This window comes from Telmatherina bonti (assembly GCF_933228915.1).
Source record: "Telmatherina bonti genome assembly, chromosome: 15".
Classification (NCBI taxonomy): Eukaryota; Metazoa; Chordata; class Actinopteri; order Atheriniformes; family Telmatherinidae; genus Telmatherina; species Telmatherina bonti.
In genome coordinates this window covers 23,039,453-23,056,867 of record NC_136613.1, presented here as the reverse complement: position 1 = coordinate 23,056,867, position 17,415 = coordinate 23,039,453, and positions in this window count along the sequence as shown.

Here is a 17,415-nt window from a genome sequence, read left to right as displayed (position 1 = left end):
AAATTTTTGAATAAACTAAATTTTAATCTAGCTCCAAACTGAAATGGTGAACTATCAGCTTGAAACTGTGAGAACTTAACTAGTTCAAGAGCTGAACTCGCAGAACACGGTCATGGACAATCATACGGCACAACTTAGAAAAGATATTTCCTCTGAAATTATTTTGATATTGAAATTATAAACTTATCACATTTAAATAAAATACTTTTTTTAAGACACAAAGAAAAACAGTTTTACAATGATTTGTAATACTCATTTAAAACATAATTTAGACATTTTTAGTTCTTTTATCTCCATTCAACAAGCAGTACCATCCCAGTTACAAAGCCAATTTTCTAAACATTAACTCCAATTTTTTTAATCAAGCAAGGTTTTGTTGTGTTTTTTGTTTCATATATCTCTTTTCATTTTCTTCCATTGTGTTTCGTGAAAGCCACTGAGTCAATCTGCCAATGTGCAGCATGCTGGTCTTATTTTGGGGTTCTCACCTCCATTATGTGATGCTTTCACACTCAGTCTTTGGCTGAGCTGCAGGTCAAATCCTACATGTTTGTTTTCATAGATTTAATAGTTTATTAGTTCTCTGACACCCTAATGTCTCATAATGATGAGAGTGAATGTAACATATTTTCTCATTTTAACCTCTCAGTTTCTGCAGGTACCATCTATTAATGACAATGTATTAGTTATGAAGTTGAAATTAATTAATGAAATAGCAGTAAGCTGTGGTCATAGTAGACTACTTAATTATTGGCATCTGGAATTTTGTGCTAATCAGTTATTACACTGGAGGCAGATAAAAAGGTAAATAAAAAACAGAAATGGGGGCAGAGCACCACTGAATTTGGATGATCTTGTGTTAATAAATGAAATCTGCATGAAAACGACAGTCCTCTTAGCAACAACAGTCGTCCTAAAAGCAGGGTGAGCAGAGTCAAGCCACACTAAACATTAAAATAGTAAAACCAGTTTATTAAAACAAAAAAAAAAAATCAGCATATAAATGAATGCATTCATACAGTTGTGCTCATACACTACTCACAAAAAGTTAGGGATATTTGGCTTTCCGGTGAAATTTATGGCAAATGCAATATGTTCATGCTACAGTGATATAATATCATAAAAGTAAGACATTTAAGTAGAAGGATGCACTACTGATTTCCTCATCTCAAAAAATTCATTCAACACAAAAGGTAACAACAATGGTAGTTACACCACAACAACAAATTTGAACGTCTCAATATCTCGTCATGTGTCCTTGAGCATCAATTACAGCTTGACAACGACGTCTCATGCTGTTCACAAGGCAACTTATTGCCTGCTGAGGCATGACATCCCACTCTTCTTGAAGGGCAGCCCTCAGGTCATTGAGGTTCTGGGGTGCAGGGTCTCGAGCCTCTACACGACGGCTCAGCTGATCCCACAGGTTTTCAATGGGATTCAGGTCTGGAGAGAGTGCAGGCCATTCCATTTGAGGTACACCAGTCTCCAACAGCCGTTCCCTGATGATGCGGCCTCGATGAGCAGGAGCATTGTCGTCCATGAAGATGAAATTAGGCCTGTGCTGTTCATGTAGGGGCACAATCACTGGATTAATGATGTTATTCAGGTAGTATGGGCTTGTCACTGTACCATTCACAAAGTGTAGGGCAGTTCTGTACCAAGTGGACACCCCTGCCCACACTGTAACACCGCCACCACCAAAAGCTCGCCTGGTGACAACAGTGGCTGATGCATAGCGCTCTCCCTGACGTCTCCAACATCGTTGCCGGCCATCATTTCTGCTTAGTGTGAATCGACTTTCATCAGAGAACAGCACTGAGGCCCACTGGTTCCTCGTCCAGCGTAAATGCTCCCTGGCCCATGCAAGACGATGATGCCTGTGCCTGGTGGTGTGGTCAGGTACCCGTGCAGGTCGTCTAGCACGCAGACCACGCTGATGGAAACGGTTTCGAATGGTCTGACGTGACACTTGGGTGCCTCTCACCTCTCTTAAACGTGCCTGGAGTTGAGTGGCATTCATCATCCGGTTTCTCAGGGCAGTGTTCAGAATGTAGCGGTCATCAGCACAGGATGTGGCCAAAGGACGTCCACTTCTAGGCCTTTCTGTGACTCTTCCAGTCTCTCCATATCTCTGTTGCAACCTGCTGATGACACTCTGTGACACTCCAAGCTCAGTGGCCACTTCTGTCTGAGAACGTCCTGTTTGAAGCATCGCAATGGCAAGGGACTGTTGTTCCATTGTTAGGTGTCATCTTGGTCTCATGATGTCAAAATGTGAACAGCATGATGAGGACAACTGTTTAAACACCAGCTCTAATTGAACCAGACATTTATTGGTCAATTCAAGGATCACACACCTGCCGTGATTTTTGCCGTTAAGCTCCTTGTTAGAGAACAGCAACTTGTGCAAAATTTCTTGAAACATTTAACAGTTGGACATGTGCATTTAAAAGCTTAGAGAAGATCACATTAAGTTCACCTGTACAGGTTTGAATGCATTTTAGGCTTTTTGTGAAATTTCACCCAAAAGCTGAATATCCCTAACTTTTTGTGAATAGTGTATGTATTCATATTAGTTCATTAAAGAAAAGGCTGAATTTACAACAGTCACTCAAATAACTGGAGACTTAAAAAAGGAACACTAACTAAAAATATTTGCAAAAATATAATTTAGTAAGATAAGACACTGTTTTTTCATTTAACTGAGTTGAAGAAAGGAAAAAAAAAAACAACAAACAAATTGGTCCTGGACAAATTAGAGCACCTTTCTGTTGAACAGTGGGACAAAATACCTGTCAACAGGAGCAGAAGTCTGACTGAGAGGAACAGAAAACACATGACTGGAGCGGAAACATTAAAGGATTCTTCAACAAAATATTAATTTATGAGTGATGTATTATGTAATAAATTCTTATTTGTTTGCTTTTTAAAGAAATATTTCTATTGAACCAGTATTAACAAATAATGTAATGATTTTCATGAAATTTTCAATTATTATTACTTTAGTTAATTTCAGCTTATTTTACAGGAAGCTTTTTTTTCATTTTTAATGAAGTATAAAAACTTAAGCTTTTAAACAATCTTTATATTATAAATCTCCTGTTGTAAAAGCAAATTTGCTCAGCACAGCACAGCAATCAGACCACTATTCTGCTTTCTATAATGCTGGACAGGACAAGTAAGTAAGTAAAATCTGTGAAAAAAATATAATAAAGTTAACATAAAATGCCATGTGCACCAAACCTAGCTTTCATTGTGTTTTATGGACATTCACATTATTAGTATATTTTATTGAGAAGCAAATCTAAGCCAAAAAAAAAAGCCACAAACGCCTCTCTGTTTTTATTTCAACACAATTTTATCATTCCTTACTGCCCTGATGACTTTAATGAATCTGATGTGATTATTACCACCTCATTGCTCTGTCCTGTTTCCAGGGAAACTATAGACAGTTACATCTTTCTGTGTAGGACTCATTTTTATTTAAACGTCTTTCATATTGAACTCTCACAGAGTAATACTAGTGGGTTTTTTTTCTGTTAATTTTCCTTTCACAGTACAATGGTGCATGAATGCAAACACAAATGGCAGAAAATCTCAGAAGCCTTGTGGCTTTAAGCAGTGGGAATTCAATTTGCCAACACACTTAAAGTTTCACACATGTCTTCATATATTTATGATTTCTTGTTTTCCCCTGCTACAAGACATGGCTCAACTTAAACTGAGGGTAAAGGGGTAGATCGTAAGTATTTGATGATTTTGGATCGCATGCGGGTGAAACAGATTCCATAATGATAGAATATTAGCTATAGTATACCAACACAGAGGGAAATATCAGACCACATGTAAGCAAAGTTTTATCTATCTTAGTTTTGCACTCAGTTTGGGTACTGTATGGTTCAGTGGTTTTTACATGAATTTGACAGAGGAAATCCTTGTGGAATGTTCATTTAGGGCTCTTCAGTTACCGTGTACTGTTCAATGAAGCATAAATAATAAGGAAATCATAAATAGAACTTCTAAATATAAAAAAGGATGTCAGATTAAAGCATTGCAAGTCATTTCAACATTAAAAAAAAATGTGTTTTATGTTGCTTGCGCTCATTGTTGGTATTCTTTATTGGATCTCCATCTGAAATTGTGGATTGTTTCTATTGAGACATGCTGTAGTACTGACCCAGCCAGTCTGACATTGTGGCTGTCTGTGTGGCACTTTCTTGACCAATATGCTGCATGAAATAACTATATTTCTTTACAAAGGGGTTGATGCTGCAATCAGTGCACTGCAGTTCTTTCTGTTGTCACGGGCTCAGATAGAGGAGCCAATGGTGCAGAAAGGTTCTGGGCTGATGAACAAGCACACAACCGTCTGATTACAGCTGTGATTTCTCTATTCAAGCCTTTGTGTCACTCTGAGACACAATTAGTCCTGACGAGCAAAGAGCCCTCTTGTGTCTGCCTTTTACCTGCTCCCATTCCTGTCTTCTAATGCAATTTACTAGCAGCAAATATGATTGCTATGTGGATCCCAGACAAAACTGATCATACCGCTCCTTTGTTGTCTTCTTGTAATTGAGTCACAGATGAGTGACTGTCCTCTCCCAACATGTAATAAAGATACACATGAGATGCTTTGGTACTGACAGCCTATCACAACACAGCTGTATGTTTGAGGGAGCAAGGGATGCTGGGTTATTTGCTTCATTTGCTGTTTTGGATGCTTACATGGCTGCATGGCAAGTTTGTATTTGTATAGAGTATTTTTGCCCTACATAAACATGTACCAAGACTTCACCTTACACTGAATTTTACAATTGCTCATGGTATCATTAAATAGATTGACTTATATAGTAGTTTGAATAGTGTGAAATAAAATAGAATAACAATAAGTACAAAAAAAAAAAAACTAATTACAAAAACAAGTTGGTAATAATGGTGAAATATAAATTATGTTACTGTAAAAAAATAAATAAAATTAAACCAATTTTGATAATTTGGGGTAGAAGGAGTCAGAATGTCATAAACACACTCTAGCAGAAGTCAGTTTTAAGGCTTGTCTTGAAGACAGAGAAGCTTTCTGCATTTTTACACAGAGACTGACAGTTCGTTCCACAAGAGTTCATTCTACAGCCTGAAAACGTTGAAGTTATGCCTCCCATTCTGGAACAATATTCTGGCTACATGTAGGCCAGGTGTTCATGAGCGAAAAGTTATATCGGGATTGTACGATACCAAAGGGGCATCAATGCCATTTAGGACTTTATATGTGTTGAATAAGAATTTTTAAATGCTAATCCTGACTTCACTAGGAGCCAGTGTAGGGAATCCAAAACAGGGGACATATATGTATTCCTGAAGGTGCCCCTTAGCACTTAAGCAGTCGTTTTTGATCAACTCGAAGATATTCAGGGAGGTTTTTGGACAACCATCCAATTGAGTACTTTAGTCCATTCTTAATAAAATATATTTTGAAATGCATTAAGAAAACGAAATCTTAACTACATGTCAAGCGTGTAAAATAACTTTACAGTAGTCTAGTCTGGACAATATACAGTATATGTCTTTAAATGAGTCCAGAATAATTTGATCTTGTTATCAAATGATAAAAGTGTTGGTATTTTACAGCAAATATCACATTATTGTAGTTATAACCAAGTATCGTGGTGCTCAAATTAACATTGCCACTTGGATTAACTTAACTTTAAAAGGCAACAACAGGGCAAAAACTTGGGATTTCTTACACAAAAGATCTGAGACCCCTTTCTAATTATGGTCAATTACGCAGAGTTAATAAACCATTACACATAGCCTCCAGGAAGTGGAGGATTTCAGCATTATCTGTGTTTTAGAGTAATTAAGCTGCTTTTGATGACTCAGATTTCAGCTCCTCCTGACTGTGCTCATCTCACATTTAGTAGGCCACAAGCCTGTTCCAGAAAATTCTTCTTGATCAGAATTTTCTGGAATTTATTCCAGTGGTGTACTCTTTTTTTTTTTTTCTTACTCTCTTTTTTCCAGAAAAACGAGATTGCACACTGAATTCTCACTGAAATGCTATTCCCTTCACGCTTAGCAGAGGCCCGCTCAAAAGCTTTGACACCAAGCCAAGGTCATCACTAAAAAAACAACAGGGATTCGTGGATTTGCTGGTATGTCAAGCAAGATTTAAAAGATTGCAAGAGGCAATTACTGCAGGGTCATGGACTTCTGTGCACACAGTAAGCCGACACAACCTGATCAGGATTATGATGTCCTAATTTCCATAAATCTGCCATTACAATGGCAGGGGGTGCAGATGACTGATTGTAATCGTAAAGAATTTGTGACGATTAACAAACCTGCCAGGTCACAATGCCAATCAAAATGCACTAACACTGTGGTTTCTCATTACTCTCACCTACTGTTTCCTCAGGCTATGTTGAAATGCAGATGACAAAGCATGACAACTATTATTTCTCTTGGGTGTCAGTCTGCCATAGCAGTAAATGTGTCTTGTGATAACTCTCCAAGGACTGCTGTAAGTCCAAAGTGGAACATTGTCTGTTCTTTTGTCAGGCAGCGGAAGTGGATAAAAAACCTGATCAATCATAATCAAGAATACTGTCACTGAGATTCTGGCATTAACCTTGCATCGTGGAGGTGATCCTTGTCAGAGTACTATGTATGCATGGCAGGTGGAGACTTTGCTAACGCTGTCCTTCCACGGAACATGACAGGAAACATTAGAAAATAATGAAGAATGGTTTGACACCTGAAGCTGGCTAAGATAAATACAGCAGCATAATTATGCTATTGAGACACAACAATACCCACCAACTTGTTTTGCACATATTGGCTGCACTCATGGTTCTTTTACACATTAAAACGTGTCTTTTTCTAATACTGTTGGTTCCAAGATCAATGCAGTACATGTGCTGTGCATTGGACAAACTATGTAATTGTGTCATGTGTACCATCCATTTCACTGCCAAAGCTTACAAAAGCACATATCTGCCAATGAGCAATACATGCAGTGTTGTAGGAGGTACATAAAATATTGCATGTCTCACCAAGAGACTGACAGATCACTGGAATAATCAGATGTTGATTATCTTTTGGCCTTTGTGCAAAATACACTGCTTTGTGTTGTCAAATGCTTGCTTATTTTAAAGGTGGATTCACACATGATTTATATATATGTGTTCACAAGAAAATGAGGTCTACCAGGCCCAAATCATGCATTTGTTGCATACTGTCTCAGATCAATAATAAATATGCCATATTGGGAGCTTTGGATGGGTTTTAGGTACAAAGACAGTTAACAGTGGGTTCACCCACAGCAACTATCGTACATTTATATGGTATGAGCTTTGGTAAAACCCATTTGAACATGAAAATGAGCGCAAAGAACAAAAGGGAATGTTTCTCTTGATGAAAAAAAAAGTTTTCACCCTACTTTAAACTGGGTGCAGCAAGGGTTTGGTTTCACTAGTTACTTCCATCAGTTTATCAGATTGGTTGTAGCTTAAAAAGATATTAATCCTCATAGAATCACTGAAAATATTTTTATCAAATAATGAAAACTCAGATTAGATACAAGTCATTAGAACATTTGTAAAATACTATCACAATACTTTTCAGGCATTGTTAGATGCCGCCATTGCTGTCCGCTTTTGTTTTTTGGCTCCTGTGTTTCACTGAGTTTATCACGTGTCTTAGGACTTGTGGGAACGTTTGCGGATTTTGCTTTACTCCTGTGTGTTCACTAAAATTCTCGTTTATAGCCTCTAACATGTGTCCATCCTGATTCTTTCTTCCTGAGTACACTAATTTGTCGTTGTAAGATGCTGAAACAGTTTCAGTATACTAGTTGCCAATGTTGGTTATCAACAAAGCCATTCATTCTGTGCACCATTGTGCACCATGAAGAGGTCTTCCCCTGAATACATTCCTCTTTCCATACCCAACAGACATAATGGGTGTAAAATAAAAATAACTTTGCTTTGTTTGCGTGGCTCAGCTACATTTGCCAAGCTAACTTTTGCACAAAAATGTAAGTTTTTATTGGTTTTTATCAATGGTATTTAATGGTTGTTTGCTTTGTTTTGTTTGTTTAGCCTTTGTCTGATTGAATGCGAGTTACATGTGGAAAGTAAAAAAAATGTAATCAGTAGATGAATTATATTTTACATTGACAACACTTGTCAGTACACCGGAAAATAATCCAGCACACGTATCCGTTCATCAGACAAGCTGCTGTTTCTCACTACTTGCATTTTTCACTGAGCAGGCAGCATGAAAGATGGAGTTGTGACACAGAATAAGACTTATGGAAGTAGATCAGACTAATAAATACTGGCCAGCAGTAGAAAAGAGATGGGTGCATTAATTTAATTCACTTACAGTACATAATGCTTGAGAGGCCTCCACTGCCAAAAGCTGTGTCAGTCTACAGCTTCTCAGACAGTAACTGCCCAACATATGGAAGTGCATCATTCTGGATGTGGATAAAGCTCAAGATGTGTTTCAGAGAAATGAAACTGGTACATAAAATACAGCAAATGTGTCATAATTTATTGTTAGTTGAGCTATATCAGTTCAATAACAAATTACAATAAAATAAATCATGATTTTACAGGAAGTGATTTAATATGTCCCTCCTTAAACTCTAGACTTCTCTGCCAATAGCTTGCTGTTTATGGGTAGAAAAAAGTGAAACACCTTAAAAAGAAGTTCAATTATTTTTATTTATTTAGTGACTTGTCTCGACATAAGAATGTTTAAATACTGTAGATCATTTCCCTTCAAAGATTCAGACATAAAAGAATACTGCAATGAAAAAAACAAAAGACTTTTTAACTATTTTGTTAGGTTGTTATAAGAGATTGGAGAGGCTGGGAGGATGCTTGCTTCAAAATTGTTACCAACAGAAATATCTGAGAGAAAATAAAGGTGCATGTTTCCTAGCAGAATATATTTAATAAGATAAACTATGATATGGCATGATAGAGATGAAAAGGGTGTTGGCATAAAAGGAAGAAACTGTTCACATCACATACAGTCAGTGATGCATTATGGAAGACGCTGTCATATTATAGAAAAGATACAAGGGAAAGCTCTTAATAGCACACACTAAAATAAACATGCAATGAACCTGTTTATCTTCTGCTGGCCTTCAAGGCTCAATTTAACTTATCACTGCCTCTTAAAAAGTGTGTTTTGTGCTTCTGGGCCTGTTTCAAACTGACAAATGGGCTTAAAAAGAGTAGTGAACACTTTCATCTTCTCTGACTCTGATTCGGAGATTCATAGTTCAACACAAAAGGAAAGAAATACTTTAACTTTAAAAACTTTTTTAACACCTCACTACCTAATCTAAATACAGCTACTTGTACACTTGAAATAATATCTTGTGGCAGTTCCTCCTACTCAGTTTACCAGTCATTAGCTCTCTAAGTCATGACTTTCTTCTCGCTTGTCAGCAGGCCTCCACTCCCAATTACTGTCACTGCAGAAGCTGTGCTCTGATTCAGCAATTAATGCTCTATGGACAAGGACCCTCTGTCTACCCTGCTGCCTCTCCACTGTCTCTGTGGTCTACAGGGCTGGACTTTGAGGGATTTCAAGGATTGAATAAGAACTATAAATGGCCAATGTTCCCCAAGACATATATTCCATTAAAGAAGGAGAAAAACAACAATGAGTCTGAAACTCTTGTTTGTCTGTTTTACCTTTACCTACAGATAAAAGCTATTTTCATTGTTGTAAAATTCTGCATAATGTGATACTACATATCAGCGGATAGACATCTTGTTGCATGTAGTGCACTATAAAGAAAGGGAGATTGCTTTTCTAAATTAGTGACCGCATGATGTCACGCCCAGCAGTTACTCAGAGCCAGATGCTACTCCATCATCATTTCAAAAGGCAGTGGCTTGTCACATTTTTATCATGATGGAAATTTCTGTCGTCTTTGTAAAGTAACAGAAGTTTTTTTTTTTTTTTTTTTTTTTTTTTTTATCTTTAATGATTAATGACTTATGGAAACAAAATATGCTTCTTTCATTATTTGCCATTTCTCCTTTCTTCATATCTATGTACCCTTACAGGAATAATGTTTGTTGTTGTTGTTGGTTTTTGTTGTTGTTGTTGCTGCATGTTTTCCTCTTGCCTGAGTGGGTTTCTTCATCCACAACATGGGATTCCTAATTGCCTGTAGGTGCAAGTTGTCAGTCTTTGATGTTGGCTCTGTGATAGAGTGGCAACCTGATCAGATCTCGAGAGAGAAGATAGTTGATAGAAAGATAAAAGATAGTATGATTCACCATAAAACATTTCTGTTTTGTTTTTTTTTAAATTAAATTTATTAACTTATGTATTATTACTTAGTTGCAACATTCAAATAACCATGCAATGTCTCCATAACTGAAACATCTGTTGTTTACGTTTTGCTGCATCTCTGTGATGATGTCAATCACATGTGGGTATAAGTCAAATTAGAATCATGTTGGGATATACTGTCAGTCTTCCAAGTCAAGGTAAGCCCTTATGATGTAAATCATGTCTACTTTACGTGTCTTGCTGCAGACTTGACACAACTGATTTGGTCACACACACTTACAAGGAGGGAGGGAGAGACTGAAGACTCAGCTGATATTTAGACTTCCATTAAGTTCATCCCAAGGATGAGAACCAACAAGTATCTCATCTTTTCTTGTGAGACAAAGCTAGCTCACTTGTTGAAGGTGAGATCTTGCTTGAAGTCAGGAAAAGGATTGAGCTGTGCCTGAGCTTTTATGAGATGAAGCAGTTAAGCAAATGGGTGGATAGAAAGCAGCAAACAGTGCATAAACATCCACTCTGAACATTTCTCAATGTTTTATTCAGGATAGTCATTTTATAGCCTCCTTTCAGACGGACACAGAGGAAAGCTCATGCTGGTACTCTGCTAGTTAAAGGTTTAATATTTACTTTGTGTATTTTATTTACCCCAATTGCAAACAGTATTAATGTTGATGTAAGTCAACTAACCGGATAATAAAAAGGTTTTGCCTCAAATGTTTATGTATAATGTATCATGATGATGTTATTCACATTTTTTTCTTTCTTTAAATTGCTGTCTGTATTTTTTTTTTTTTTTTTTTTCATAAAAATCTCAGGTTGGTTATTTTGAAGAAGTTTGAATATGTAAATGTGCCTTGTTATAGTTGTCTTTCATATGAAAATGACCCATTTTAGGTCCACAGAAGTCTGGATCAGCTTCATCTGGATGGGGGACTGATCGAAAAAGACAGAGTAAGAAAACTGTTAGTATCTATTTCTCTCTTCCGAAGTATTCACACTGGCTACTGGGCAGGCATTGTTAAATTTTGATTGACAAGTAAGGATAGAAAAGCCTGGGGTAAAAAAAAAAAAAAAAAAAAGTGCTTCATAGGTGTTTTTTTTGTAAGAGAATAACCAATTTTGGTACTTGGTTGGAGCTATGTAACATTTACAGTCTTCTTGAATTAAATTAATAAAGTAACATTAAATAAATCCCCTTTAGCAAAATGTTGAACGACAAATCATTCACGCTAAAAGATGGACATAAAAATGAAAAATCCAGTTGAACACAAAGCTGTAACCCAAAAGGCTTTGAGTTTAACATTAACATGAACATTAGTTCCAATTCAACTATCTTAGAAGGGCACACCTGTGATGGCAAACAGACACACACAGGTTGCCGGTTTTTTGTGAACTTTATTTTAACACATAGTATCATAGCACTCAATGGCTGGCTGCTTTAGGTCACTTTCTTTTTGTATCCCAGTTCACTGCAGATGAAGACAGGCAGTGGAGCTGTGTCACACCGCTGGGCAGAAACCACACACCACCAGAGCATTATATTCGAGACTTCCACTAGAGATTTTACATTATTCAAGCTAACTGAATTAAATAACATACATAAATAAGTTTTAAGTAATGGGTTCTAAGATTATCCATAAAGAAGTGTCACACCAACAAATGGCTCGTTTATTGTTATAGTGTGGGTTAGAGATCAATAAGTCATTGGAAACCTCTTCTGATGAAGGTTGAATGCAGTTTAATCTCTCTGAATTTGCTTATTTATTTGCCTAAAAGAAATTAAATCAAAATGCCTGACTTGGACGTAAAATTCCCACCTATTTAGACCAATTCAACTGCCGATGGCTGCTGAAATGCTTCTTCATCATCCTTTTTTTTAAAATTTCTACCCACTTTTAGTTAGCATCCTTCACACTAGAGGGGGTTGCATTATAAATATTACAAAGCACAGTATTCAAGGAAGGTTTTTGGCAGAAATCCAAGTTTGAATCAAAAAGGAGCCAAACACAAAGCAAGTTCTGCAGCTTTAGAGTGGGAGAACTCTTCAGTGCCACTAGAGATTTCCATTCTGCTCTAAGACATATCAAAGTATTTTTTTTGCATTTGTATGAATGAACATTAACAAGAACCAAAGGTCTTGCAAGACTGTTGATGCCAAAAAATGAAAGTAACTTCTGCAGTGACCATTAAGGGTAGAAAACTTTTCAAAAATTTCTTAAAAGTGGTGATTGTTGTTCTCCTGTTCTGTAAACTATAAGAACATAAAATCATTCTCATCCATCTAATCAGTTTGTTAAAATAAAATCTCTTCATTGTTACACAAAAACCTGTGAAACATTGTCCAAAAGATCTGTCGCTAAAGAAACTTACTTTCCAAGTAAATTCCTCTAAGTTGGAGTAACTCGCTTTGCTCTTCTTGCAGCAAGACAATTTTAAGTTTCAGCAACAGAAAATAGCCATCTGTTAGAGTGGGTCTAATCCTTGCTGTCCTCATAACAAGCAATATAATTATGCAAATTGTTAGTAGCATTCTGCCGCTCCAAAAAGCACTTCATTTCAAACTACTTCTCATTTGGGAGAAAAAGAGAAGAAAAAAGAAGAAAAGAGTCTTGTCTACATTTTCTTTGCTTTCTCTGATTATCCATACAGCATGAAAAAGACTAAATATAAGATTCAGGCCAAAAGCCTTCTGGTTGTTTCTATGATTTCTAATATTTCATGGAAGGTCACAATGTTTCTTTCAAACTGGCACCATTGTACAGAAGCATTTTGTGCTGACTCTCTTCTCTTACAGTCATTTTTGCAATTTCATGTATCCATTTGCAGCATCTGGTAAAGTGAAATAGCATACAACATTATTACGTGAGTCGGATAGCTCAATTCAGAATGGAGTGGATGCAATAATTTATTCATGTTTCTATTCCAGGCACACATCACATGAGATAGAGTTTTTAAAAAAATACACCGTATATACAGGGGATGGTGACAAGCAGTGTGAGTATTCTTCAAATAGAGTGTAATCTCACAGGAATGAAGCCTGGAGCCATGGCATCCATCAGACCATAAATGAATGACTCTTGCATACTCCTCAAAGCTTGTACCCTGTAAAAAGATAGGAATCTGAAATAGCAGAGTGCCCTATAAATAAAGTAAACAGCAGGTATGGAGTAATACTGATGGGCATAAGAAACCTTTTATTCCAAATGTCTGCATGTTTGAGTTTATTTTATGTGTCTTACTTTTTTCATTTATAATATTCTCCAAAATACTTTTTGAGCTAATAAAAACAAACATATTATGCAAGTCACATTATAGGTTATAGAGTACTGTTACAGCCCTGGCCAAAATGACAGCAGACATTTGTAACATAATAAATAAAATAGTAATGCAGAGCTTCACAAGACAACAAGGATTTTTAAGTAGATAGATGTACTGTATTTTATACATAATAATGTTTGAAAAAGAGGACTTAGTGAAGACATTATTGCATACAGTTGTATAGATATTTGCTATGAATGACGTATGTTGAGTGTGGTTGGAAAGTGAATGTGGCACACAAGGCATTTGTTCTCTTGAGATTTTAAACAAATAACTCAACTTCTTTTGAGAAGATGGGGATGATGGCAAAATTTAAGGTTTTAAAATGCAGGGTTAGAAGTCTTCCAGAAATCACCCTAAATCTCTGTTCTTTGTCCCCAACTTTTGCTAAAATTGAACACAAACATTAAAAGAATATTCATTCTGATTGTTTTAGGAGCTACAGGACGACCGGCTACCTAACTAGATTGGCATTGTCACTGTGAAACTAAAAGTCAAATTTTTGACAGAACAGATTGTTTTCTATTTTTTTTTAAACTGAGGTTGTCTGTGATTTAAGAAATGCAAGTTTTAAAGAATGTCAAAGTGGCAAAGCCCACCTGTCCAATGTGAAGTGTCGCCCTTTCCCATTTCATCCTGACAGATCATTTCTCAGATGTGTTGCTGCTATTAAAATGAAATGTGTTTCACAATACTAAAGTGTCTTTATTTAAATTTTTAAAATGTGTTTTGTGATAATTTATCAATTAAATGCTGGTTTAATATGTTTGGCATTTATTTTCATTGCATTTTCCACGCCACATCCTGGCAGAACTGTTGGTTCAAATCAAAAAAGGATCCCAGTTTAAAATTTAAGTTGGGACCTCTGTGTGGAGTTTGAGTATTTTAGTGTGGTCATGCTTGGAAAGTTTTAATGTTTTTTCTCTGTGTTGCTCATTGATCATGCTGTGACCTGTCCAGGGAGTATACCGCTTCTTGCAAGGAGTCTGCTGGGATACAGTTCAGCGCTCCCCATGACCCTGATCTGGAAAAAGTAAGTATGGAAAATGGTTAAAAAGAACAACATCTTTGTGTCACAAGTTACTTAACTTAATTAGTTTTCACTCTCCTTGGTTGCTAGTCAGACTAAGACATGGGAACTACTTAATGCTTAACATCACATACACATTAATTGCTATCAATTTTGACTTCTGTGACAGTGCACCCTTTAGAGCATTTTCATAGTGTGCATAAATTGTTCACTAGGGAGCTTTCCAGTCATATATCAAATGTGCTTTGTGTTCAATAAATTAACTGAAAATATTTTGTTTAATACATGCATTATGAACAACAAGCCCTAAAACTGCATAATACAAAAAGAAAATCATATTCCACTTAAACGTCCTGTTGATATTTTGTCAAAATTTGGATTACCAGTTAGCCTCATTAATCAACAAACATCTGCTTGTCTGCATCTGAGCAATGCTGCAGCTGAAGACAATGCATCCCCACTTTTGTTCTCTTAACCTCCTCATTGTGATGGTGAGATGAAAAAATGATGAACAGACTGAATGGGAAAATGACATTAACCGAGCATAAAGGAAAAAGACAGAAACAAAGAGTGGCTTGGAAATCTGGAGGAAGGAAAAAGCAATTTTAATAATATGGGTCCTCATATCTATTTATCTATCCATCTATCCATCTATATATATATATATATATATATATATATATATATATATATATATATATATATATATATATATATATATATATATATATATATATATATAAACACATTCACATTAGACCTTTTCTCAAGTATTTATCTTTATCACCATCACCACGCACTTTCATTGATGAGTATATTGAGGGATAACGTTGGGTTCAACAACCTGCTTGGGACACTTAGACAGTATGAGCTGCTAGAAATTGAACCAGTAACAGTGCAGTTGGTCGGCCACCTCTTGAACCTCTGAGTCACAGTGGCCACTATCTGTTAACGTGTAATTTATTCCAATAAATACTGCCCATAGAAAACTCAGTCAGCAGTATGTCTGGCAACAGAAATGTGTCTTCTGCTACTCTTATACAGAGAGGCAAGTGTGGGTGAGTTACTCTTGTTACGCTGCCTGAAACTGATTCCCAGTTAAACTTTCCTTTTTAAGTTGGTAGGAGTCTGACATTTTTTGAATGTCAGCACTTCAGTTGAGCAGTACAGTGTTTACCTTTACTGCCAAGGCAGTGCACATCTTTTTGGAAACTTGTTATTTTTGTTATTTTGAAATTTTGCATGTGCCTACATGCGATAAAAATGTATGTGTGTGTGTATATACATATATATATATATATTTATATATATATATATATATATATATATATATATATATATATATATATATATATATATATATATATATATATATATTTTTTTTTTTTTTTTTTTTTTTTTTTTTTTTTTGATAGAAAAAGTTTCATTCATCACAGATCTGACCTAAATAATCAAAGTAATGATTGATGCGTGAGTGCATCATCACTAAAAGTGCCAATATTACATTAGACTGAGATTTTTTCTTCTAATCCACAGTAACCTAAGGAAATGCAAGTTCTGGACCATCAGGTTGTATTTATTCATATGCAAGCCTCCTAACAGTTAGTCCCTCTGGCTCTGACGCTTAATCTCATTCCTTTGTTGCAGTACTGATTGCATAGACAGTAGGCATATGCAACTGTGTGTGTGCGTACAGGAAGGGGTAATGGGGTAAAGCTATAAATGGGACATTTGAAAATACATGCTTTAATTGGAACACAAAAACAAACACCCTACAACAACGCAAATGCTGTACAAGACATACTAAATTCTTAATCAAGAAGAAGCTTTGATCTCATGTGATGCAACAATGAGTGTAATCCTCTTGATTTTCTTTTCATCTTATAAACCTAAAGTAAAGAAAATCATGCGTCTGCAAAATAATTCTGAATCCGTGCGCGCTGTTAACCTAAAAGTTTGCCTGACATAAATTATTCAATTAAATCAACCTTAAGAATATTAGTTTTGTGTCAGTACTTAAACAGAATAGGCAAAACAGTAGTTCATGTGACAGCTATCAAATTAACTAATTTTTAAAGTTAACTTAAAATTTTAAGTTTTACTTCAGAAAGCCATGTGATCCTGTCCTTATTGGATAAAACTTAAAAAAAAAACTAAAAAAAAATAAAAAAAAACTTGTAAATGTCCAAGGGAAGAAAAAGTAAGCGGCACCATTCTAGAACTTTAAGGAAAAAATTCAAGGTTTTCACACCTTCCATGCTCCTTGGACAATACAATTGAATCTGCCTGGGATTTTTTGTCACTTTGGACCGTTTTCAAGTGCAACTGCACGGAATAACTATTTTATGAAACAAAGTAGGTTCTTTTTCTCTTTTCCTTCCTGTTTCAAGATGTTTAAATGCTCATAAAATGTGCAGTGCAGTGAAATATTTGAACATATAATGGTTAGTGCACTTTGTTTTTAATGTTGCACTTGAGCTTCAGTCCTTTCTACATAGTTCCGAGCCAGTGGTTTTAAAATTTGAATCATGACAAAGTAGTTTGACAAAGAAATAGACTTTTAACACTAGCTTAAGGTTCTCACTGTTTCCAGCTCAAGGCATGAAAAATGCTTTGGAAATGCATGGGTAAAAATCTTAAGGATGAATTCTTCAGCGTTCTTGATGGTTTGTGTTCAAGCTTGGTGAAGATATTCAAGGGGTCGGGTTGGCATAAAGTTGACTGACTTGCTACAACAAGCA